This window comes from Physeter macrocephalus, chromosome 20 (genome assembly GCF_002837175.3).
Source record: "Physeter macrocephalus isolate SW-GA chromosome 20, ASM283717v5, whole genome shotgun sequence".
Lineage (NCBI taxonomy): Eukaryota > Metazoa > Chordata > Mammalia > Artiodactyla > Physeteridae > Physeter > Physeter macrocephalus.
In genome coordinates this window covers 113,845,608-113,872,653 of record NC_041233.1, presented here as the reverse complement: position 1 = coordinate 113,872,653, position 27,046 = coordinate 113,845,608, and positions in this window count along the sequence as shown.

The following is a 27,046-nucleotide window of genomic DNA, read 5'->3' as shown; positions in this document are numbered from 1 at the left end:
GGAAATAAATCAATCTTGAACTCTTTGCTCAAGGATGCCCTGACTTCCCATTAGGAGAAGGGACCAGCCAGTGCCTGGAACTCCCTTTTTGCAATAACTTTTCAGGCTATGAATATAACATGAAGAAGGGAGAGGCCAAGATTAACCCACTAGGTGAGGCTCAAAAAGCAAAGCCCCGTGCTTAGCAAGATGCCAGGCTGCTGGGCTTGGCGTAAGTGGAGAGAAATATATTCAGCATGTGTTTTGAAGTTCAAGTTTTAATAGGAAGTCCTCTGCCCCCTTTCACCTCTGCATTTCAGCATCTGCATACGTCAGCTTTTACAACCTGAGCAATAAGTCTAGCCACTCTTGCCCTAAGCATTTTCTGTGTTATTCTAAATTAATGTGAACTTTTGAGCAGCAGTTTACCTAATAATAGCCCTCAGAATACTAGGTAACGTCTTACGGCCTTAATCATATTTGTTGTGCGATCCCGGAATACATTGGTGAATGGTCTGTAGTGGAAGGTTTTATTTTATTTTATTTTTTAAATAAGTGTTATGGTGCCTAACCAGAAGGTACTACACCACCTAAACAAAACATTTTTCTCAAGGTAGTTCTCAGACCACCGGAGCTAGTAGGGTAACTTTGACCACGTGTGGTAATAGTGGTTCTTAAAGGCTGGTCCTTAGCATCTATGTCACTGGGGAACTTGTTAAAAATGCAGTAACTTGGGTTCACTCCAGACCCACTGAACAAGACATTTTGTGGGGAAGGGTGTTGGGGACAGCTATCCATCAGCCGACCAGCCCTCCTGGCGATTCTCACATGTGCATAAATCTGAGCTTCACAGCTGTGAATGTTAGACCATGGGGCATGTTGAAAGATTGATTGACTGCTCTCTATAATCTATTAAACACTGTTTAGACCAGCACTGTGTAAAAGAAAATGTGAGCCACATGTGTAATTTCAAATTTTCCAGTAGTCACGTTAAAAAAATAAAAAGCAGGTGAATTTGAGTAACACTTTTTAACATGATATACTCAGAATCTCATTTTAATATGTAACCAATATAAACCTATTTATAGGTGTTTTACATTTTCCCGGAAATCCAGTGTATTTTGCATTTACAGCTTATTTCAATCCAGCCACAATTCGAATGCTCAATAGCCACACGTGGCTGGTGACCACCATGTGGAAACAGATTAAAACCCAGTGGAAGTTACAGCCCTTGCCTGGGGGGGAATCTAGGCCTCAATTACGTACTTTTTTGTGAACCAGCAGTATTGGATTGAATGAAGAATTATTTATGAAATTGATTGAGTCCCAGGTCCTCAGCTGTCTCTCCAATGGGGAGCAGATAGAGCCTCAAAATATCACAGTGTAGGAGGGTCTTTGCTATCCAGTCTCCATGTGTGCCCTGCTGAGACTGAATAGTTGTGTTTTCCCTGTGAAAAAAAAATCCATATGTTAACTCTTAACCTCCAGTGTGTTGGTATTGGCCGGGGGACTAGGTGATTAGGCCATAAGGGTGAAGCCCTCATGAATGGGATTAGTGCCCTTACAGAAGAGACCCCAGAAATCTCCCTTACCCCTTCCACCACTGAAGAGCATTGAGAAGACACAGTCTGTGAACCAGGAAGTGGGCCCTTCAGACATACAATCTGCCACTGCCTTGATCTTGGACTTTCTAGCCTCCAGAACTGTGGGAAACACATTTCTCCTGTTCACAAACTACTGGGTCTATGGTATTTTGTTACAGCAGCTCAAACAGACTGAGACATGCCCCCTTCTGGTTTGGGGGAGCTAAGGTACATCTGGCCCTTTTGTAAATGGTGGTAGATGACATTTATTCCAGTCTAGTAGAAAATCTAGGGGATCTTTCCTCAGGCTTATGCAATGAGCAGGAATAAATACCCCTTTTTTTCCAGGGAAAGGGAAAAGGGAGTAGTGGCCAGTACCAGGGATTTGGTGCCAGAAGCCAGCAACTGAAGCCAGCATCTCTGCAGATTTGCTGAATCTCACTTTTCTTGAGTCCTATAGGGGCGGTAATTGCCTCATAGGATTGTTGAAAATCAAATATACGTATGAAAACCCTTTGTAAAATACATGGTACTTCAGGTACCTGTCTAGAACCTCGATAAATATAGCTTGTTACCCCAATATATTTCAGGTCCTATTCCTTACACCTCAACATTTTTATATAATTGTGTTGGAACCCTGAAATCTGGGCATCTTGGCAAGAGGCTTCCACTGGCCCCTAAGGCCTCATAAGTGGTCCAAGCAGTTTCACCCTGAGGTGTGATAGTGCAAGAATATACAGTTCAGAGAGACATCACTGCCATTTATTGAAAGGAGGATGTGTCTATGGCTGTATCTCTGTCTTTGTCTAACTAACCTTCGTTCATACGGTTTGTCTTGCATTTCTTTGTGTGAAAATGAAGAATTTTTAGACTTTCACCTATCCTAGTTCCCCTTTCCGTGCCTTGCTTCCCTTTTATTCATGATCATTTTAACTTGCAGACTGGAAATGAGACTTTCTCCATCCTTAAAAAAAAAAAAAACAACCCTCTGTTTGTTTCGTTAGTTGCTACAGTTATTTATACTAATTAGCATGGTTCCTCCTGCTTTATTTAATAAATAGTTTTATTTATTCTTGGTCTCTGTCAGGAATAGACCACCTACATTCATGGTATTTTCCTTTCCTCAGATTGTTTAATTTGTCTTATTCATCCTGTCACTAAGGTTCTGCAGTGGATCTTTTCGTGCAAGGCGCTTCCTATTCTCTCTCCCCGCCAACCCTCTGCCCTCTGCTGACCTTGACAGAGAAACACCTCACTCCTCAAGCTTTGGGCTCTCAGCACCTGTCTCTTTTGCTTTCCCATAAAAACAACAGTTTAAATTCTTTCAACTCCTGGCATTTTTGTATCACAAACAGTTTTTAAAGGATTCTTAGACGATTATACTCTTACATTCTCATATTAAAGGCCCCCACCCCCTGCTCCCCACCACGTGTGGACCCAGGAGGAGTTTCCGGTCTGCAGTCCAGAAGAGGGTCCTCTCCAGGATGCGACCCTGCTGGCACCGCTGATGGGACTTCAAGCCTACGGGAGTAAGAAATACCGTTCTGTCGACGAGGTACCCAGCCCGTGGGGGAGTGGGGACAGCAGCCTGCGCTGGCCCAGACACCTCCCTTCCTCACCCACTGTGGCCGTGCTCTGCTCTCAGGTAGCATCACCTCTCAGCTGGAGTGGTTCAGCCACCTCGCTGGTCTCCTGCTTCAGTTCTTAACTCTAAATCTATATCTTTAGCACAGTAGCCAGCGTGATCCTTTGCAACCCTCAGCTCGTTTTTGTCACCACTTTGCTCAGAATATCCCAGTGGTTCTTCATTTCTCTTGGAGGAATATCCAGAGCCCTGAGCTGACTCCCCAGGCCCTACATAAACTGGCCCCTTTCGTCCCTCTGGTCTCACCCCCAGTGGTTTACCTGGTGCTCATGTCTTCGCCGCTGCACTGACGTTCAGACGTGTTGCTGCCGTTACACTGGCTGTTTCTTCTGCCAGATTTCTCTTCCTCCAGACTCTGTTTTCTCACCTCCTTAAGAGCTTATTCAAAGGTTCTTTCTCAGTGAGACCTCTGCTGACCACCCTATTTAAAATTCCAACTCCCTCCCAGGAATCCCTTAATGATCTTTTCTGTTCCAGTTTTCCCTTGGGAGCTGCCCGTTTCTCATATACCATGCTGTACCCCTAACATTTTGTTTGCTGCATCCCCTGTCCCGCCCCCGATATTAGCACATAAACTCCATGAGGACAGGAACTTTTGCCTCTGTTGTTCGACACATGTGGCCCTTTGGGCCTAAAGACTGCCTGGCATGTGGAGGGTCTCAATAAATATTCATTAGATTAGTGAATGGGAATTTGGGTGAGACTGTCATGGGGTATATACCAAATGTATATTTAGAAACTCACTGCGTGTTGTTAAACATCTGAGTTTTTTATCTGGTATTCTAGTCTGTTTCTGTAATTCTCTGGTAGTCCATTCTTTTTCAGCATTACATGAGTTGCTTTCTTTTCTCTGTGTGTGTGTGTGTACATGAATGCACACGTGGATGCAAAATCATTTTGGTCTTTCATGGGGGTTTATGGGTGGACTCTTTGAAGCTCTGTTTCCAAGCGCATGCCTTAGATTGGTGCTGTGGAAAGGCAGCTCCCTGGCAGTGTTGCCCACATACCAATCGGAAGGCTGCTCACTGCAGACATAAAGGCTTGATGAGGCTAGGGGACCCATCTTCTTTACACTCTTGGAAGTTTGCAGTATGTTGTCTTTCTGTGACCGGAAAAGACTTATTGACAAAGTAACTCTCTTAATCTGATCTCAGAAGAATGTCATCATGGGGAAATGTATGAGTGGCTGTAGTTCCCTTTCCTTCTCTCCACATCACGCGTCCTCAAAACTTAATGCCCGGGACTTCCGTGGTGGTCCAGTGGTAAAGAATCTGCCTTCCGATGCGGAGGACGTGGGTTTGATCCCTGGTCGGGGAACTAAGATCCCACATGCCGCGGGGCAGCTAAGCCCACACGCCACAACTACTGAGCTCACATGCCTCAGCTAGAGAGAGAAAACCTGCACGCCACAACTAGAGAGAAGCCCATGTGCTGCAACGAAGAGCCCCCGTGTCGCAACAAAAGATCGCACGTGCCGCAGCTAAGACCCGACACAGCCAAAAAAAATAAAAATAAATTAAAATAAAACTTAAAAAAACCCCAAAAACTTAATGCCCCAGCTGCAGGTTGGGCAGAGAAGCTGCTGTCTAGTTCTGCCCCAGCTGATGGTTCCTGGCAGACTTGTGTCCTTGAGTAAAGACCTGACAATCTGTTGCTGAACTTAAGCCTGTCTTGCTTCTAGGGGAGAGTAAATATTCCTACCGAAATCCGAATAGACATATTTGTTCTCATTTTTCTGCAAAAATGAGAATTCCGTTGTGGATATTACGGGGAGAAAGTGTCTTATGGGGTAATCACTAAAACTTCCATCCTCTGAGGACCCAGCGTTAATGTCCCTCACTGATCACTGAAGTCAAATTCATATCTGGGACACATCTTAATTTCAGCCAGAATAAATTTCCCACCTTCTCCAGGGTGAAGACGTGTACCGTAACCTACCTGCTACCATCCTGGGTCAAGAGGGCTCCTCGGAGGATGCTGCCATTTTAATGACTCATCATCTGTCTGTGCTGATGCCAGATTAGAAATTTGGTGGCGTTCATTGCTCTAGCAGCCTCAGTGAGAGGGAGCCTGTGCTCTCGGTCTCATAAAGAGCCTCTGTACCCGCCACTAATGGTCACTAATTCATGGGCTTATTGCCCAGGCACTGTGGACGCTAAGAAGAGGGAGAGAAATACCTGTGAGGAAAGTCACCGTCCCTCTCGGTTGTTAAAAATGTCTTTGCGGTGAAACCTCAGAGGTGGTTGTGAATCTGAGACTCAGGATCCGCCTTCCCTTCTCTTATCCCACAGTTGGTTAATCGCTCCCCAGACCTTCTTTGTCTTCAGTCTTCCTGTGGTTCTCCTATTTTGCTCCTGACCAACGATCTGAGCCAATACCCTGTGCCTTGGAGTCTATATCTCTGCCAGCTCTCCTTCCATCTGAGTAGATCCGCAGGTGTACTGCCCCCAGCTCTCCCCACCGAAAGGATCCTTGTCACCACTGCCCTTGATGGCCACTTCTGAAAGTGGCCGTAATGGGACAGCTTCTCATTTTCTGGTGGCAGCAACACATCGTGTTGACCCATGTATGAATTAGGCACACGTTCTTTCTTCTTTCATCAATTGGTCATTAAAAAAACAAAAAACAAAAAACCCTGCATAGCATAGACTCTGTGCAGATTATGGGACTCTTAACAGTGGATTGCCGATGGGCCATTGAAAATCAATGTCTTTGTTGCGCCCTGCAGTGGACAGTTGCAGATACATGGTCACCTGCGTCCTGTAGTCCAGCCATAAGGGGTCTGTGTGGCAGGTCTCCCTTCGGGGATTGACAGACACCAGGGAGCATTTTCTCCACCACTCATCTGCAGGGCTATATGGCCAAGTCTCTTGCACTGAGGTCTGCACCTGATGAAAATCTCTCTTGCTCTAATTGTACTTAAATATGGAGCTTTCCAAGTTACCCAGTAAATGGGTCAGAGTGGTGTTTCCAAGCATCGTGTATGCTGTCTGCAAAATCCAAAGAAGCAGTTGAATTCCTAAGTATTCATCCAAATGAGTTGACAACCTAGACCCCACCAAAACCTGCATGCAGATGTTTATAGCAGCTTTATTCCTAATTGCCAAAAATTAGAAGCAACCAAAATGTTCAGTTTTCTTTTTCAAATTTGGTATAGAGATGCAATCCAAATCCATAAAAACATTTGGGTATTTTTTCGTGGAAATTAACAACACGATTATAAAATTTAGATGGACGAAAAAATGGTCAAGAATGTCTGGGACACGTCTGAGTGGCCATCCGTACAATGGAGTATCATTCAGCAATAAAAAGAAATGAGTTATCAAGCTTAGGATATTAAGGTAAACAAATGGTGGTACATCCAGACAATGGAATGTTATTTAGATCTAAAAAGATGAGCTATCAACCCATCTTGATCGCGTGGAAGAAACTTAACTGCGTCTAACCAAGTGAAAGAAGCCAATCTCAAGAGGCCACATACTATAGGATTCCCTATGATATTCTGGAAGAGGCACAACTATGGAGACAGAAAAAGATGTATTACCAGGAGAATGGTGAAGGGAGCGTAGGCGGAGCACAGAGGATTTTGAGGGCAGTGGAGCTATCCTGTATGATACTACAATAGCGGACGCATGTCGTTGAGCATTTATCAAAATCCATAGAAGGTACAACACAAGTAGTAAACCCTAATTTTAACTATGGACTTTAGTTGCTAATAATAAACAACACTGGCTCATCAGTTGTGACAGTGTACCACACTAATGCAAGATGTTAGTAACAGGAGAAACTGTGTGGGGTGGCTACTGGTAACTCTTTACTTGGTGTGTAAATTTCTTTGTAAAGCTAAAACTGCTCTAAAAACTGCTCTTTCTCTTAAAAGAAACCAAATAGGCCTACCAAATGCCATTCTTTTATAGTAGTAAGATTTGGGAGATAGAACAAATTGCCCTGGATATTGGAGGGGATATTCTGGTCTGCCTTAGAGCACCTGGCCCTTAAATCTTTATCTGTAAATTAAGTTCCTAAAAGCTGGTGACACCCTCTGGCACAAGGGTACTTACCACTTGTTCTCCAGATGCAGACATAATGACTTAATCAATATATTGGATCAAAGTGATGTTCAGAACTCTGTTAAGATAAATGGGGTCCCTGTGAACTACATTATAACGGAGAATGGGAGTTGGCACAGATTGAGTGTGAAATGGGGAATATGTCCTTCTTATGTGAAGACAAACTGCTTTGTTTTTTCCTGTTGAATGAAGAATGTTTTCAGCAAATCCTCAGCTGCCACATCAAGTGCCGGAGTCTTGTGCTGATGACACCACATCTGGCCCAGTAGATTCTGTTGGTTACGTTTGTGGCTGTCAGTCGTCATCCATCACAAGCCATCTGATTTTTTCAGGAGCCAGGCAGGCACATCAAATGTGGACCAAATCCCTGCCTAAGTCTTTGATAGTGTCGGTCTCTGAAATTCTCCTGGAATGCATCATCATCATATCTTGTCCAGGGTGTGGAATAGTGTTAGAGTGTGGTGGGTGCTAAGGTGAACCACACAGATACCCCAAGTCTCCACCCACTTTCAGGACTTAGGTACATAGTATACCTACAGATGCTGCTGGAGTGTTGCCTGATGAAGGCCAAGAGCTCAGTCCCTGCCCTAGAATTCTTCTCTGAAGATGCTTCCGCCCACCAAATTATAGCCCTGCCCCACAGGTTCCCCTAGACCTGTGGAAATTTATCTGAAATATAAGTGCAGCAAACATTAGATTATGCGATTATGGAGAAGACCCCATTTGTAATAGCATCAAAGGATATATACACAGGGCAAAATCTGAACAGTAGATGTACAAAAGCTCTATGGTGAAAGTCATATAACTTTATAAAGAGATTGAAAGTAATATACATGTGAACTGAGTTGTAGTAATTATTTATATTTTGTTGATTCTATTTCATATGAGTGCATAATACTTAATGTCTTAAATTCCAGTTCTTCCCAAATGGGTGTATAGACGCAATGCAAATTCAATACAGATTTTACAGGCTTTTTTAAAAAATGGAACTCATCAGGATAATTTTAATTTGTGTGAAAGAAGAAAATGGCCAATAGTGGGGAGGATACTTCTAAAGGAAAAGAGCAGAAAGGAGAGACTTGCTATAATATAATTTATTATGTAATTTTATCAATTATGAAAGTATAATAATGGCTCAGGATTAGACAACTGACCAGTGGAATAGAGTTGATTGTAAGAGATCCATGCCTGTGATATGTCAGATCAATCAGCAGAGATGATGGATTATGCAGAGTGGAAAATAACTATCCTTATGAAGATGATGAACTTGGATTACCAACTCATACAATATATACAAATTAACTGCAGAAGATTAAGAAATTAAATGAAAGAACAAAATATAAATACATATATTTTTAGAAATTATAGGTGGATGTCTTGGACCGTAAAGTAAATAAAGTTGTCTTAACTACGATGCAAAAATTTTGATTATGAAAAATAATGACAAATAAAACTATGTTAAAATTAAGATCCCTGTTCATTAACAGATATCTTAAAAAATAGGGTAAAGATATTTACAAACACACACCAATTAAAGATTACATCAGAAATATATGTAGAGTTTCTACAAAACAATAAGAAAAGCAACCCAGTGGGAATAAAATGGGCAAAAGATACACAGGCATTTGATAGAACAGGAAACACATTTGGCCAATAAACATGAAAGATTTTTTAACATCATTAGTGATTAGGGGAATAAAATTGAAGACCTCAGTGAGATACAGTTTTACATTCATTTGATCTGCAAAAATTAAACATTTGACACTATCAAATTTTGTGTTAGATATGAATCCACGGTATCTCTTAGACATTGCTAGTGAAAGTCTCAATGGGTATGTCTTCTTTAGAAAAAAAACTATTACCTTCTAAAGTTAAATATTACCTTATGACCCAGTGATTGTACTCCTGGCTATATAACAAAGAGAAACTCTTCTATATGTTTATCAGGAGACATGAACAAGAATGTTTGTAGCTATACTAGTCACAAAAGTGAAAACCTGAAATAATCCAAATGCCCATTCCCAGGAGAATTAATGAATAAAAGGTGGCATTTTTCACAATGGAACACTATCAGATCTCAAACAATTGAATTCCAAGTGATAGAGAACTGTAAGGATTCAGGAGGATGGGAATTGGGTGGTATATAATCTTTGAGGTCACAGGTTTTATTTAGGTGGTGTGTTTGAAAATATTTAGTACTTCATCAGACAGAGCAAATTAAATTAAAGGGTCATTTATGGACCAATGATGAAAGTGTGTCATGAATAAGTGTTAGGGGTAGTTAACTTCTGTGTCCTGAGGTTCAAATGGAGAAAAATACAGGAACTATCTTTTTGCACACACTCATATATGTGCAAATTCGGAAAGCAGAATTTTTAGCTGAGGGGTATTTGAATTTTAAATCTCGAGAGATACTGCCCAGTACTCTCCAGAGGTTGAGCTTTTTTATACTTTCTCCAGCGATACATGAAAATACCTTTTAACTCACGCTTCCGTTAATACAGAATGTTCCCATTTGTCTGGACTTCGCCAGTGTGATAGATGAAAGGTATCTCATTGAAATTATTGTGCGTTTGCTATTGCTGAGAATTATAATCTTTTATTTAAGATCCATTTGTATTTCATTCTCTGTAAAATATTTACAAACTTATTCAGTTTTTCTTTTTGTACAATTTTTTTGGGGGTTGTTTCTTACTGATGTTTAGATCATTATATACTAAGGAGAATAACCTTTCTTTTATGGCAATATTGCAAATCCTTTTCCTCATTTGTTTTTGTCTTTTCACCTTGAGTTGTTCTTAGCCATGTAGGAATTATTTTTGTAGTCAGATTAATCAATCTCTATTTTTATGATATCTGAATTGTATGCTTTACTCAGAAATGAGTTCTCTCAGAGAATATAAAAAAAGTTATTTGCTCCCTTATAATACTTCTTGTCTCATTTATCGTGTTTAAAAATCTGTCCCAGCTGGTAGTTCTTGGATATCAGTAGGAGATGGATACTCCTTTTTCCTCAAATATCTATTTAGTTATCTTCAACATCATTATTGAAAAATATTCCACTGATTTGAAATGTCATCTTTATTATTTGCTAAAATTCTCCATATATGTGCTTCTATTTTTCAATTTTCCATCTTGTTTCATTGATCTGTTTGTCTAATCAGAAGTACTACGTTGTTTATCTTAGACTCTAAGGCAAGGGATAGATTTTACTGTTAACTGTGTTTTGTAGATTTTATAGAGTATTTGTGTAATAGGTTTTATTATTTTCACCTTATTTCACATCCTTTTCCCTTTATGGGACACCTAAGTTCTATTCCATTCACTGTCAAATTGGCCATGTAACTTGCTTTGACCAACAGAGTATGAGTGGACATTAGGTGCACCGTGTCCAGTCAGTGTTCCTAGAGGCATTCCATTCTCTGCAGCCGTCTTGCTCCTTACCTCGAGTTGTGAGAAGGGCATACCTCAGTTAGGAACAGAGATTTTGAAGATTTCTTTTGGCAGCAAAGCTTACAGTCTAGTTCATCTGCACAACTTAATAATTTGGTAGCTCCTTCTTGCCTGTTTCTATGGATTCCTTTTCTCTAAAGCTAATTCTCTTTTCTAATACACTTCTAAATTATATAGCTTACTTTTATGCTGTATTTTTTTCCATATGTTTTCATCATGTGCCTTTATCCCCAATTGTCCTCGGCTATGGCAATCTTCAGTTCTAAATTAGCGTTTCCAAAGATTCCAAATAACTGGTTTATTGCCTCTAAATTTTCTCACATGCTAATAATGTAAGTAGATGCAAGTTGGGATTCCCGCCCTCCTTCTCCACACAGGCTTCCTCACACATGGATGTCAAGCCTGCCAGATAGGTGTGGGGGGCAGGGGGTGGGTGGTGCAGTGTGGGAGAGGGAACAAGTGGCCTGGTATTTTCCCTCGGCCTCCCCAGAACACAAGTCCACTCACTGATTAGCACCTTTACACTGTCAGTGCCCTGAAGGTATAGTTCAGTCGCTTATTTTCTCTAAGTGAAATTCATGTTTCCTTGCCCACTATGAAATTAATGTCATAAAACAATAAACAGAGATATTCCATTGCTTTCCAGCCCCACTCCCAATCAACTCCAGCTTAGTCCCCATCAGGTCTGAGTTTCCCCGGCTACTGTTTCTCACGAGCTTGCAGAAGTTTGCAGAAGGCACCCTCCTGGTCAGAACTTGTCGAACACCACGGCTTCCTCCCTCCCTCCCTGCTCTGGCTCCCCAGTTTGGTCTCTCCTGGTAGTGCTGACTCTCTCATACACGCTCCTGCTCTTTTTCTGTTCTTACTGTAATCCGACCCAGCTCACTGTTTAGGATACCTGTCTGTTTCGTGTTCCCAGGGTCACTGGACGGAAGGCTGGCTCCTCCCCTGCTTCTGTCCCATTCCATTGCTTTGATGCTCCACTGTTATTAGACTTGCCACTCATTTCTGAGGGTAAAGAGAAGTGGCTGTTTCTATTGATTTTCCTAATTGCTCTTCATTTCAGTTTTCTCTAGCATGTCTCTAGGATGAGGTGAGGGTTTGATCTGGGGAAAATCAGAGGGACAGCCCCATATTTTGTCCTGAACAAGTCCTTCCACTCCAGCAGTGAGAGCTCTTTGACATGAAGCCATTCTCTCTACCCTTGAAATGAGGGCTCTGCCCACCTGTCCTCCAGCCATGCCAGGCATGTGTGGCCCCTGTGATGCCCAGGGTTTTATCTTGATTGACTACAGTCTAAATTTAATTTGTTTTCAGATTGATGGAGATGACATAAAAAATGGTAGGGATTCTTTGTCTTGTTAGAAACAAATTTGCATGCTATTAAAAGTTTCAGAATACTTTTTTGGTTAGTATGAATAATCTTAGGGCTGTTGGCTGTCCCTAATATTGATTTCAGGCTTCTTTTGCTGTCCCATGTTAGATGATAAATTCATAATGGGAAACAAAGGCATACACATTTTCCCTGCCTGTACCAAAGCATTGTCAGGACAATCTGTAGCTTATATCTATACAATAATTTCAGATAGCACAGTATACATCCTTTAGATATCCAGTGTTGAAATGGCACTTTGTAGTTTTGGTAGTTAGAAAATATTAAGAAATACATATGGTCTTGAGTGCTATGCAAGCAGCTGGTGCTGCTATTAGTTAAAATGTACTCCAGGTGTGACACCTGTGAAAAGGAAACAGTGTGAATAACTGAAACTCTACCAAGGAGATGAAAACCTCATGCCACTTGGGATACAGTCACCTTGTGTGATGTGTGTGCATATGTGTTCCTGCATGTGCATTGTATGTAACTTCTTTTTACAGCCTTATTAAAGCAATTATGAAAACCCTTAACTGTGCTAAGGGAAATCTTCTTACATATATATATATTTTTTAAATTCATCTTTTTGGCCCATTTGCCACCATTCTTGCCTTATGCCAATCTGTTTTGGAAAGGTTTTGGTCTTTTACAAGGATTTTTCATGACTGCTTCCAAAGATTTCTTAGTCTTTGCGTATGCATGTGTTCAAAGGCTAAATTGTAATTATAATCTTTATCAACATTCATTAACAAGCACTGTAACTTTTCTCACAATTATCCTCTCGGAAAGAGCTTCTTCTCTAGGTGCCTGGTGATGGGGCTTGGCTGTGAGTCAGCGTGTCTGCTCAGAGGTCTCTGTGTCCTTGGATGTCTTCCTTTAAAAAGCACTGACACAATTTTAAAAGTCCGCAGCTTTTCAGGTGGAGGATAATTTTAGATGGAATTAGAGTGGAAGTTGGCAGACAAATGGGCTCTACCATATGTCCACTGAAACACTACTGAGCCTTTCCTCCGACTCCAGTAGCTTGGAGATTTACAAGTTGATGATTGTGTATCCGGTCATGATTTCCTTGTCAGTAGATGGTTATGTTTATGGATATGTGGCTGCAGCTGCATCTAAGGCACTAGTGTGTGTTAAGGGATTTTTTTATTCATGATATGAGGGCTCAAGGCAGATGATGTAACAGGTTCAAAGGGACAGTCAAAATAATACAGATTTATGCAAGGGAATTTTTTTTCAATTAAAGTATAGTTGATTTATAATGTTGGGTTAGTTTCAGGTGTATAGCACAGTTATTCTCTTGTGTACATACATCCATTCTTTTTCAGATTCTTTTCCCTTATAGGTTATTACAAAATATTGAGTATGGTTCCCTGTGCTATAGTGTAGGTCCTTGTTGGTTAACTATTTTGTATATAGTAGTGTGTATATGTTAATCCCAACCTCCTAATTTATCTCTCCCCTACCTTTCCCCTTTGGTAATCATAAGTTGGTTTTCTTTGTCTATGTCTGTGGGTCTATTTCTGTTTTGTAAATAAGTCCATTTGTATCTTTTTATTTTTTTAAATTCCACATGTAAAGTGATATTGTATGATATTTGTCTTTCTCTGTCTGGCTTACTTCACTTACTATGAAAATCTCTAGGTCAATCCACGTTGCTGCAAGTGGCATTATTCATTCTTTTTTGTGGCTGAGTAATATTCCACTGTATATATGTACCACATCTTCTTTATCCATTCATCTGTCAATGGACATTTAGGTTGTTTTCAGGTCTTGGCCATTGAAAATTGTGCTGCACTGAACACTGGGGTGCATGTATCTTTTTGAATTATAGTTTTCTCTGGATATATGCCCAGGAGTGGGATTGCAGGATCATATGGTAACTCTATTTTTATTAGTTTTTAAGGAACGTCCGTCCTATTTTATTTTGATACCACTTTACACTTTGACCATATTTAAAGGCTTTGCTCTATACGTAGGGCATAGTATTTTTTCACTTTCATCACTGGGGATTCTCTAGAATATATTCTATGCAAAGACCTTCAAAGAAGCTAATTTTTCTATGATAACATTGGTCAACATGTAAAGTAGGTTCTCTTAGCTCAGGCTGCCATAACAAAAATATCATAGACTGGGTAGTTTAAACAACAGACATTTACTTTTCACAGTTCTGGAGACTGGAAATCCAAGATCAAGATGCTGGCAAATTGGGACTTCCCTGGTGGCACAGTGGTTAAGAATCCGCCTGCCAATGCAGGGGACATGGTTTCTAGCCCTGGTCCAGGAAGATCCCACATGCCGCGGAGTAACTAAGCCCATGTGCCACAAAATACAGAGCCTGCACTCTGGAGCCCGTGAGCCACAACTAGTGAGCCCACGTGCCACAACTACTGAAACTCACGTGCCTAGAGCCCATGCTCCACAAGAAGAGAAGCCACCGCAATGAGAAGCCTGCGCACTGCAATGAAGAGTATCCCCCGCTCGCCGCAACTAGAGAAAGCTCGCATGCAGCAACGAAGACCCAACACAGCCATAAATAAATAAATAAATAAATAAATAAATACTTTAAAAATATTAAAGAAAAAAAGATACTGGCAGGGGCTTCCCTGGTGGTGCAGTGGTTAAGAATCCACCTGCCAATGCAGGGGACATGGGTTCGAGCCCTGTTCTGGGAAGATCCCACATTCTGCGGAGCAACTAGGCCCATGAGCCACAACTACCGAGCCTGTGTGCCACAGCTACTGAAGCCCGTGCGCCTAGAGCCCGTGCTCCTCAACAAGAGAAGTCACCTCAATGAGAAGCCCGTGCACCACAACGAAGACCCAACGCAGCCAAAAATAAAAAAATAAATAAAAATAAATGAATAAATAAATACCTGGAGTGGTTTCTGTTTAAAAAAAAAAAAAAAAAAAAGATGCTGGCAGATTCAGTATCTGGTGTGAGCCCTCTTCCTGGTTCACAGACTGCCAACTTTTTGCTGTGTCCTCACTTGGCAGAAGGGCTGAGGGAGCTCTCTGGGATCTCTTTTCTAAGGCCACTAATCCCATTCATGAAAGCTCCACCCTCATGGCCTAAGCACCTCACAAAAGCCCCACCCCCTAATACCATCACACTGGTGGTTAGGTTTCAACAAATAAATTTAGAGGTATACAAATAATCAGTTTATAGCATAAGGTTTTTCATCAGTAACTGATACTGATAGGGCTTAATATTTTTACTATTTGTTAGACTGACACCCCTTTTCAATACAATCTTTAAATGCTTAGTGGGAGATACAACTAAGAATCACGAAGGGTTTTAAAATTTTCCAGGGCTTCCCTGGTGGCGCAGTGGTTGCGCGTCCGCCTGCCGATGCAGGGGAACCCTCACTGTCCCTTCCCCCACTATAGTTACTCTAAAAAGTCTAAGTAAGCCAACCTTTTTTCTAGCCTGACCACCTTTAGTTGTGAAACTGGTATCAAAAATGGTTTTCCAGGGCTTCCCTGGTGGCGCAGTGGTTGCGCGTCCGCCTGCCGATGCAGGGGAACCGGGTTCGCGCCCCGGTCTGGGAGGATCCCGCATGCCGCGGAGCGGCTGGACCCGTGAGCCATGGCCGCTGAGCCTGCGCGTCAGGAGCCTGTGCTCCGCAACGGGAGAGGCCACAACAGAGGAAGGCCCGCATACCACAAAAAAAATAATAATAATAAATTTAAAAAAAATAAAATTTTCTAGTGGAGGGGAATGTTCCAGAATAGGTAGCGCTTTGTGTATTCTGTGTAATTCTCCAGTAGTTTGTGTTTGTTGCGGCAGAAAGAAAACTCCATGGACCTAACAGAAACACTGGTTTGTTGCTTGTTTCTAGCACAGCCTGATGCAGGTTGGGGCGCACTCACCTCCTAAAGGTTACTCTGAGATCCAGGCAGCTTTTGTTCTGTGATGCTGTCGATAAAACACAAGTCTTCCAACATCACAGTAGGCAGGAGAGAGAGCCGGGACAACCCAGTGCCTTTGATGGCCTGAAATGGAGCATCTCACTTCCACCCACAAACTGCTGGAGTAGAATCCAGTTTCGTGTCCAAATCAGCTGCGAAGGAAGCAGACAGCACTGGTAATTATTCAGTAAGTCTCTGCTGCATCCTTGTTATGGGCTGAATTATATCCTCACAAAATGCATGTGTTGAAGTCCTAATTCCTGGGAATTTACAAGGTGACTATATTTGGAGACGGGACCTCTAAAAAGGTAATTTAGATTACATGAGATCATTAGGGTGAACTGTAATCCAGTATGACTGGTGTCCTGACAAGGAGAGGACGCTCAAACTCACAGACACCAGGGATGCTTGTGCACAGAGGAAAGACCGTGAACAGAGGACCCAAGAATAAGGCAGCTGTCTGCAAGCCAAGGAGAGAGGCCTCAGGAGAAACCAAACCTGCCAACATCTTCAGTCTGGACTTCCGTTCTCCATAACTGAGAAATATGTGTCTGTTGTTCAAGCCCCAGTGGATGGTATTTTGTTATGACAGCCCTATCAAACTAATAAGATTCTATAAAAGAAATAACATAAAATTTATAAATTAATTTGGAAAAAATGGACTGTTCACATCGTATTGATTCCTTACCATTTAGGGATTCTCCCGTTTATTTAGATCATCTTCTAGGACATTCTCTCTGATTCTGTAGTTTTCTTCCTCTAGTCCTGCACATGTATTTTAAAGTTTATTTTCTAGGCAGTATTTTTTAATAACTTTTTGTGAATAGGTTATTTTTCATTATGTTCTTCTGACCATTATTTCTGGTATAAAGGCAAGCTATTGATTTTTGTATAATATTTTGTAACTCATATACCCCACTGCTCCCATATTAGTTCAAATACATTTTCGTTTGTTTTTCTCGAACGTTGCAGGTAAAAAAAAATCATACTGATTGTATGGTACATAATCTATTAAAATGCATTCAGTATAGGTTTCCTATATCTTGCTTGCTTAAAATGCCGAAGAGTGAAAGAGTATATGAGGTTTCCCTTTATGCCTATTATTTCTCCTTTTTAGCAGATGTCTTTGTATTACATAATAGTTCTATGATAAATATGTGTATATATACATACATATTGCATTATATATTTCTATGGTACATGTTTCTGGGGGGATACGTTTTTCCTGTTACATCTTCCTAATGGATGATACCCACTCATGTAAAATCTCTCTTTAACTTTGAATTCTATGTTGTTGTTATGAATGTAGTAATCCTCCTCTTCTTTTGATTATCATGGTTTGACATAGCTTATGAATATCTTACTGTGGCTTTTGTAAGCTGTTTGGGTGGTGTTGTCAACTTACATTGCAGATGAAATCATTCAGTCTGAGAGTCTTGCCCTTGAAAGCGAAGATTTTTTTCCGTTTTGTCCAAAGTCTTAACAGATAGTCTATTTCATGTCATCTTTCTGTGCTTTCTTATTCGGTCCTTATTTTTTTTTTATCATATAGGACACCTCTTGTCTAATATAGAGACTGTACATGTTGTCTGTTATAAACTAAAGGTCTGTCTTCCCCCCAAATTCACACGCTGAAGCCTTACCCCCCCCATGTGTCTGTACTTGGAGTAAAGGAAGTAATTAACTTTGAATGACATCATAAGCGTTGTGCCCTGATGGGAAAAGGATCCACGTCCTTAGAAGAAGAGACACCAGGAGTCCAGTTCTCACTCCCCAAGCTTGCACTGAGGACAGGTCCTGTGAGGACATAGTGGGAAGAGCGTTCTCATCAGAAACCCAATCATCCAGAACGTTGATCTTGGACTTCCAGCCTCCAAAACTGTGAGAAAGTACATATCTGTTGTTTAAGTGACTCAGTCTGTGATATTTTGTTATAATAGCCTGAGCAGACTGTTATATTGTGTTTATATGATCTTCAGTTAATGTTACCAATTTCAGAAACATTTTTGAAGCTATATTTTCTAATGAGCAGTAAAAAAAAAAAAAAAAAAAAACCCTCAGTAATTACAAACAAACAAAAAACTCTATTGTCACCCTCGTGAAATACAGGCCAATTATTACATCTATTTCTTTTAAGATAGTACCAGCTTTTACTAATTATTCTGAAATTTTGGATGAATGTTCTTATTTCAGATGAGATATCCATCAATATGTAAACATTAAGATATTTGCATTCTGGTTTAAAACTGAATTAGAACTTATTCAGAAAAATGGTATGTTTAAATGCTATTTTGTGCTCTTCATCAAGCCTTCTACACTTCAGCTGAATGACAAAACTTAACCGACACTGATAATGATCAGATCTGTGATTACAGACTGTGATAGTCCCTTGGGGCTTTGTCTGGGTTCATAGAGGGGCACCAGCTGATGGTCAGTATGCAAAGCTTTCCCCTGGACCAAGTCCTAAAGCAGCAGGTTTGTGCTGTAATGCACCCATGGCCGCCGATACACGGAAACTTTACAAACACAGGGAAAGGGAGAAAAGGGACCCAGTGGCAGAAGCATCAAAAAGGAAGCTGTGTTCTAGGAGACGATGAGCCTTCTCAGGACCCAGGGTATTGGAGAGAAGATCCTGGGCTCTGGGAGAAGAGAGCTCAGTTATGCTGTTTTCTGGGAATATGTGGCATTCAGCAGGGCAGGATCCAGCCCTAAGCAATTGTGTTACTTACAGAACCAAGGCATTTACTGTCTCTCCTTAGCAAAGTCCTTCCTGTCATTCAAGGAAAGCCAAATCCTTTCTCCCTGGGCCCTTCCCCCATTTCCAGTGTAAACAGATGTTCTGGACTAACACACACGGGTTTTCCTACTTGGAGGGAAAGGAAGATGGGGTCTCAGTTCTCTACCCTGATGACAGGGCCAGTTGACGTGCCTGGTCGATTATTTTCTAGTTACACGCTTTTGCCACTTCTTTTCTTTGGGGTTCCCTGGTGGGATTTATCTCTTCGCAGGATAAAATGCTTACAAATGCCACCCTGCAAAGGGAGGTTAGGAGACTTACTTTCTAAGCCTCCTGTCACCTTCAAGCATGAATTTAGCAGCAAGTTCCCTAAGTTGAACATGAACTCTAGCCCCATGTTTGGTACAAATTGGTCCTTGATAAATATTTGTTGAATGAATTACTGAATATAGGATTTTAAGCCATCAACTTTTCCAGTATAATTCTGGAAGGCTATTTGATGTTGGGAAGAAGATTTCTGACTTCAACTCTTTTGGATTTGGTCTAATTTTTTTTTTAATTTATTTTATTTTTATTTATTTTTGGCTGCATCGGGTCTTTGTTGCTGCGCGCGTGGGCTTTCTCTAGTTGCGGCCAGTGGGGACCACTCTTCGTTGCAGTGCGTGGGCTTCTCACTGCTGGATTTGGTCTAATTTTTAAAATTTAATGTCTGTAATTCTTTTCTCTTGCTTCTTCCCTTTCATTTGATGGGATCTAAATGTTTAATTTTTAAAAAATAATTTTACTGCTATTCAGAATGCTTTTTTTTTTTTTGCGCTATGCGGGCCTATCACTGTTGTGGCCTCTCCCGTTGCGGAGCACAGGCTCCGGACGCGCAGGCTCAGCGGCCACGGCTCACGGGCCCAGCCGCTCCGCCTCATGTGGGATCTTCGCGGACCGGGGCACGAACCCGTGTCCCCTGCATCGGCAGGCGGACTCCCAACCACTGCGCCACCAGGGAAGCCCCAGAATGCTCTTTAACTAGGAGAGTCTTTGGCCCCAGGAATTATTTTTCTACTATGTTTTTAGTGTTCCTTCTATTTGCGGTGCTGTGTTTTTTTCCAAGAACACAAATTAGATGTAGTTTCATGCCCCTTATACCCATTTTATACCTTCTCTCAGATTTTGTTTACCTCTTTGTCTTTCTTGCTCTTGAAAACTGGGGAGTTTCTCAAGCTTGTCATCCATGCTAGTAATTCAATTTTCTGCAGTTACTTCTGTTCATAACCAGTTCTAATGCATGTTAAATTTCTATAATCAAACTTTCTTCTATTATATACAAACCATTCCTTTTTTCATTTGACTCACCTTTAATTTGTGCTTGTTGCTTGGTCATATTTCTTTTGGAATCTGCCTGTGGTTTAACAATCTAGTATTTCATACATCATTTTTTTTTTTTTTTTTTTTTTTTTTTTTTTTTGTGGTATGCGGGCCTCCCCCTGCTGCGGCCTCTTCCGTCGCGGAGCACAGGCTCCGGACGCACAGGCCCAGCGGCCACGGCTCACGGGCCCAGCCGCCCCGCGGCACGTGGGACCCCCCCAGACCGGGGCACGAACCCGGCTCCCCTGCATCGGCAGGCGGACGCGCAACCACTGCACCACCAGGGAAGCCCCATACATCATTTTTCAACACATGTCTTACCTTCTCTTGGTATTATAAAGCATACCCTTCCGAAATACCTTTCTACTTTCGGCAGTAAAATAATTTTCCTCCTCTTTCTTGTGCTGTGGCCTCCTTTCTTTTTGTCTTTTGTTATAGAATCTTTTGTTAGAACTATCATTTTTCCTGTTATGTTTAAGTCATGTAAATTTTATCCAGGTCTGGTACTTCACTTATAAAGAGAGCAGATCAATTCTTTTTTTTTTTCAATTAATTAATTTATTTATTTTTGGCTGCATTAGGTCTTTATTGCTGTGCACAGGCTTTCTCTAGTTGTGGCGAGCAGAGGCTACTCTTCATTGTGGTATGTGGGCTTCTCATTGTGGTGGCGTCTCTTGTTGTGGAGCATGGGCTCTAGGCTCGCGGGCTTCAGTAGTTGTGGCACGCGGGCTCAGTAGTTGTGGCTCGCGGGCTCTAGATCTCAGTCTCAGTAGTTGTGGCACACGGGCTTAGTTGCTCTGCGGCATGTGGGATCTTCCCGGACCAGAGCTCGAACCCGTGTCCCCTGCCTTGTCAGGCGGATTCTTAACCACTGCACCACCAGGGAAGTCCCTGAGAGCAGATCAATTTTTATGGCATCTCTTTTATTACTGCATGTTCTTAGTGACCTACTCTTTGACTTCAAAAATATGTTTAAAACTACCAGGAGAAGAATTTCCATCTAGTCCCAGGCCTTTAAAGGTCTACTGAGCTCCTAGGGTCTACACCCTGGCTGAAAACAAATAAACTGTTTGTTGTACTTTTCTTGTGGTTAGGGGATTAAGTAAAACATCTTATCATTAAATTAAAATGCAGTTGTGAAAAATACTTGGGTTCTTTTTGACCACTTAGTCAATTAGCTATTCAGTCAAAGAGCTATGTGAGTTCAGGCTGTATAGAAAGAAAATTTATTTGAAGAACTTTCCCTGAGATTATTCAGGGTCATTCTTCAGTGTGAATGTTAATACAACTGGGTAAACTTTATGGTAAATATTTAAAATTCTATGGCATAGCTTCCTAGAATACAGAATACCCACAAGTCCAGAAAGTATAGTTGTGGTTTAAATTGAATAAAATATCAGTATCATCATTCTTTTTTATTTATCAAGAAGAAAATATATCTGGGAATATTACAATTGTATAGCATAACAGGAAAATTTGCATGGAATTTATATCCATGTTTGTATCTGTTTCTCTATCGCTAACTACATCTATTATCTATCCTTATTTTTAAAATTTTGTCTGCATTGGGTCTTCACTGCTGTGCGTGGGCTTTCTCTACTTGCAGCTAGCGGGGTCTACTCTTCATCGCACAGCATGGCTCTAGGCATGCAGGCTTCAGTAGTTGTGGCACATGGGCTCAGTAATTGTGGCTCATGGGCTCTAGAGCACAGGCTCAGTAGTTGTGGCGCACGGGCTTAGCTGCTCCGCGGCACGTGGGATCTTCCCGGACCAGGGCTTGAACCCGTGTCCCCCGCGTTGGCAGGCGGATTCTTAACCACTGTGCCCCCAGGGAAGTCCCATCTATATCTATCCTTAAAGACTGACAAAATATCAGTCTGGGGTTTTGTGAGTTCTAAACTCACCACATTCTGTAACATTTTGTTAGAACAGTGTTGCCAGATAAAATAAAGAACCACCATTTAAATTTGAATTTCATATAAATAATGGATAATTTTTTTTTTTGAATGCAAGGCTGTTTGTTTATTTCATCAGAAAAGGGGCAAGTTTAAGCTGAGATATGACATCTAGGGATAGCATTTCTTTTGAATTGAGGTACAGCTGATGTACAATAATAATGGATAATTTTATTATAAGTGTACCCCAAATGTCACATGGGACATACCTAAACTAAAAAAATTCTTCATTCATTTGAAATTCAGATTCAACTATATATCCTATATTTTTATTTGCCAAGTACAACAATAATCTTCTGTGATGGCATTCTCAATGAAATGCATTTAATGAAATAAAAATTGTATTAAACAAGATTTTTCTCCATCAGCACTTACCTTCATTTTCTTTGAAATATTTATGTATTCTATATTTTTGTTTCTATTCTCTATGTATATGATCTTAATATACATAGGCAGCATCTCTTTGCTGATGCTAATTTTATGAGTTTACTTAAGCAATAGAAAGAGGAGGTCTGGTGACATTTAAAACCTCTATTAATGCATTCAACAGCATTTATTGGGCCTCACTGAGTACCAGTCATTGTGTTAGCTGCTTAGGATATAACTGTAGACCATTCCTTTCCCGTTCCCAAGGACCTAATGGTCTGGTAGGGAAAAGTGACACGGACATGGTTATTTTCAGTGTGGTTAGACATTAACAAGGCGAACAGAGCATTGAAGCAGGACAGAGGGAGAAGTAAAAACTTCAAGGAGGGGACCATTGAAAACACGCATTTTATGGATGGTGGGGCTGGAGAGATTACAAAAGATGTGAGAAGACGGAAGATGACCAAACACCACGGCGCGTGCGAGGAACCCTGCATTCTGTGCCATTCTGTGTCATTCTGGAGCAGAGGTGTCCGGGGTGGGGCGGGGCTGCAGCTCAGGAGGGTCTGTCCTGAGATGAGGCTGGAGAGCGAGGCGGGGTCTGATCTTGGAAGGCGGAGGGCCAGGCTGTGGAGTTTGGGACTTTATGCTGTGGGCTGGTGGGAAGGCACTGGGGTGTTTAAATAAGGGCTGTCACAACCAGTGTGTGTTTTAAAACATTTGACTCTGCCGATCGATCGTGGTGTGTGGATTAGGAGGGGCTACGAATGGAGGCAGGTTCTTGCCAAGGCTCACGCTACAGGCAGGCAGTTGACCCGAAGCAACCCGAGGGGGCGTGAAGAGGCCGTTTGGGGGGAGGGGTTTGAGGTGGAAGGATGTGTTGACCACTGGATTTAAGGACATGGTGGAGTCTAGGTTTTTGGTGTGGATTACTAGGGGGGCGTGGCAGGTCCTCTGCTCCCATTAACACTGCATGTAATGTGAGTGGTACCCACTGGAGTTTGAAGAGCCCTATACAGCTGTGCATAGTGGCCCTGAATTTGAATGACACAATTTAGAATAAGGAAGACATGAGAAAAAGAGGTTTGGCAGTAGGTAATAAGTTCAGGTTTTGGACTTGGTAGCCTGTGTGTCAGTCGTATAAACAAAATACCATTTTTGGAGTACATCATTGTATTTGATGTCCGATGCCCTGCAGTTGGTTGGAGCCTCCTTGGTAGATCTACACAGCATTGCCCAGGTCGCGGATGGTTGTAAGGGTCTGAACAGGAGAATAGATTGTGCAAACAGCCTGAACACACAGAATGACGAAGGTGCGTCTGTGCAGCCTGGGTATCTTCCTGCGTCCATGGAGGGCTTCACGAGTCAGTCACAGCCTCGACTCAACTCACTGTCTGTCTTGGAATCCTTCTCACCTCAGCGTTATCGGAAGCCTATTTTTTGTAACTAAGTGAAAAATCAAAATGTTTCAGGTACATTTCGCAGTAGACTGGTACATGATAATCCATCATCAAAACGGTGTATTTCTAAGTTTCTTGTTTCTTCCTATTGTCAAGAAAGTTCAACTCCACCCGTGAACTGTTTTTAGTAAAGTAGAATTTACTGTCCATTGTATGACTGCTTTTGTCAGCATGTTATGAGTAATAGTTATTGTTTAGACAATGTGCTCAAAATTCTGTGATGTGATCATGAATCAGTTTTTTAAAGTAACACATTTCTTCATTCTTTTTGTTTTCTTAAAGAACTTCCAAGGATAGTAGTTACATAGCTTCAGGAGTTTAGAAACATTTGAATTTCCATCTGATAGGAGAAGAATATGATAACGTCATGAAAACATGCTCATAACGGACTCCTTAGAATTCTACCAAGTAGTACTCTTTATAAAGTGACTGTCCGGGACAGAGTAGAAGGAGAGAGAATGGTGACTCCAGAGCTATTTTCAAATTTCGTATAACTGTGTCTGTAAGATAACATATTAAATCCCACATAAGGCAAGAAAAGGAAGAGCAGTCCTTGCTTAGGGTGCGTACATTACCCTGATTCTCTGAACCAGATCTACATTAGGTCCCTTGTGTCTCTTGAGGACAGAGAAGCCTATGCTCAAGTAGCCAAGAGCATCACCCGACAGTTTTTAGCCTTAAGATAGATCAAGATGATCATGATTCTGGAGAATTCATTTATAGGAAAAAATCCCACCATTGACTCAAGGTCAAAATTTATTTTGTGACAAGCATAAGAACAGGGCAAAGTACACTGAATTTAGTCACAGAACTAAAGAACTTCCAGTATGTCAAAAATTATCATGACAAAATATGCTGACCTCTAAATAATGCTTCATATGACTCATGGTGCTTTCACTTGAGTCATACAGCTATGCGATGAGATATTATTATTAATATCTACCCTTTACAGACGTGAAAAAGGTAACTAACTTAGTGATCTAGGGACATCAATCAAGAGATTTGATGTTCAAATTCATTTGCTTTTAATGTCTTTATCACTTGTACTTCAAATACATACACACAGATATGCATATATACACATAGATTCATGTACATAGGTACAGGTGTGTGTGCGGATGGGTGGATGGATGGGATGTGGATGGGTAAGTTGATGGATAGATGGACGGGTAGGTGGGTGGATGGATGGATATATATGTCGCAAATCACTGGACGTTGCCCTTTTGCACTGGCTCTTTCATTGTCACATATTACATAGAATGAGGGAAGAAGAGGTGTGTGACTTGTTTTTTCACTCTCTTAATGGTGTTTTTTGATGAAGAGAATTTCTTTTTTTTTTGTGGTACGCGGGCCTCCCTCTGTTGTGGCCTCTCCCGCTGCGGAGCACAGGCTCCAGACGCGCAGGCTCAGCGGCCACGGCTCACGGGCCCAGCCGCTCCGCGGCACATGGGATCCTCCCAGACCAGGGCGCGAACCCGGTTCCCCTGCATCGGCAGGCGGACGCGCAACCACTGCGCCACCAGGGAAGCCCAAGAGAATTTCTTAAATTGATGTTGTCAGTACTTTTATTTATGTTTCGTGTTCATGTATTCTGTTGAAGAAAATTTTGGCATTCATCAGATCACTTTACTTCTGCATTTAAGTCTAGAATTCCCTTGGAAATTATTTTTCACATGGTGTGAGGTATAGGAGTCAAAGTTCGTTTTTTCCTTTTTCCTATATGTGTTTGCTCCAGAACCATTTATTGAAAAGATCACTCTCCTGCTGGACTTCCCTTAGAATTTTGTCAAAATATAGGAGGCTGTATATGTGAGTGCCAGTTTGGGTATTATTTATCATATTCATTAACTCTATTTGTCCAACTCTGTGCAAGTACCACCATGTTCTAATTACAAGAACTTTATAATAATTTTGATATTTTGTAGTATAAGCTTTCCAGCCTTCATTTTCTTCAAGATTACCATGGTTGTTCTTGGCTCTTTGCACTTTCATATAAATTTTAGAATCATCTTTTCAATTTACTCCTTCCCCCAAAAAAATTTAGTTTAGACGTTTATTGGGATTGTATTGAATATATGTATCAATTTGGAGAGAATGAATGTTATGACATTAAATCATCCAGTATGTAAACATGGTATATCCCTTTATTTAGCTCTTTTTAAATATTCTTATTTATATTTTTTATAACGTTTTTTTTGTTAGAGATCATGCATAGCTTCTGAAATTAGATAATTTTCAGATGCTATTGTAATGAAGATATTTAAAATTTTTATTTTCCAGTTTGTTCATTAAGTAGCAATATCACTGATTTTTTTTTAATAACAGAAACCTTGCTAAATTTGTTTACTAATTCTGTTTCTAGATTCTTTTGGATTTGTTATAAATACTATAATGTCATGTGGGGAAAATGACTAATTTTTCTCCTATTCCCAATCCTCAGACTTTTCATTTCATTTTATTGCCGTATTTCATTGGCCCTTTCAGCAAAGTGTTTTCTTCTTGAGAAGTTTTTAGTTCTATATTTAATTTTGTAATACATAGAGGAAAATGTCATTTAAATTTTTAAAAAATACTTGGTTTGGTTATTTGTGTTTTTCTAAAATTGTAGTTGTCAATTTCACCTAAATGTTTTATTTACTGGCAAAGAGTTCATAAATATTCTTATAAAAAGTTATTATGTACATAGTATCTATAGTGGTTTTTTTTTCCTTTTTCTGATATTGGTACTGTGTGCCTTCTATTTTAATTTTTTATTAGTCTTACTAAGTGTTTATTGATTTTATTAGCTTTTCAAAAACAATCAGTTGAGCATGGCTACCTTTTTCTATGCTATATTTGTTTCCTGTTTCATTAAACTTTGTTCTTTATAATTGCCTTTTTTGGCTTGTTTGGATTCGAAACACAGGATAGTGAAGGAAAGGGCTTTTCCTTCCAAGTGGGCAAGGACATGTGTGAAGGGTGTGAATCCAGGAAGCATGGTGGGCAGAGTGGGAGGCCTCTTGGTCTTGGTTTGTCTACACATATACGGTAAGTCCCCTACCTACGGACCTTCAAGGTGCGAACTTTCAAAGACGTGCATGTGCGTTCCATCATCGTCAGGTGTGAGTGAAATTGAAGCTTGTCCTCCATCTCCTATTGCTGAGGATCCTTCAGCTC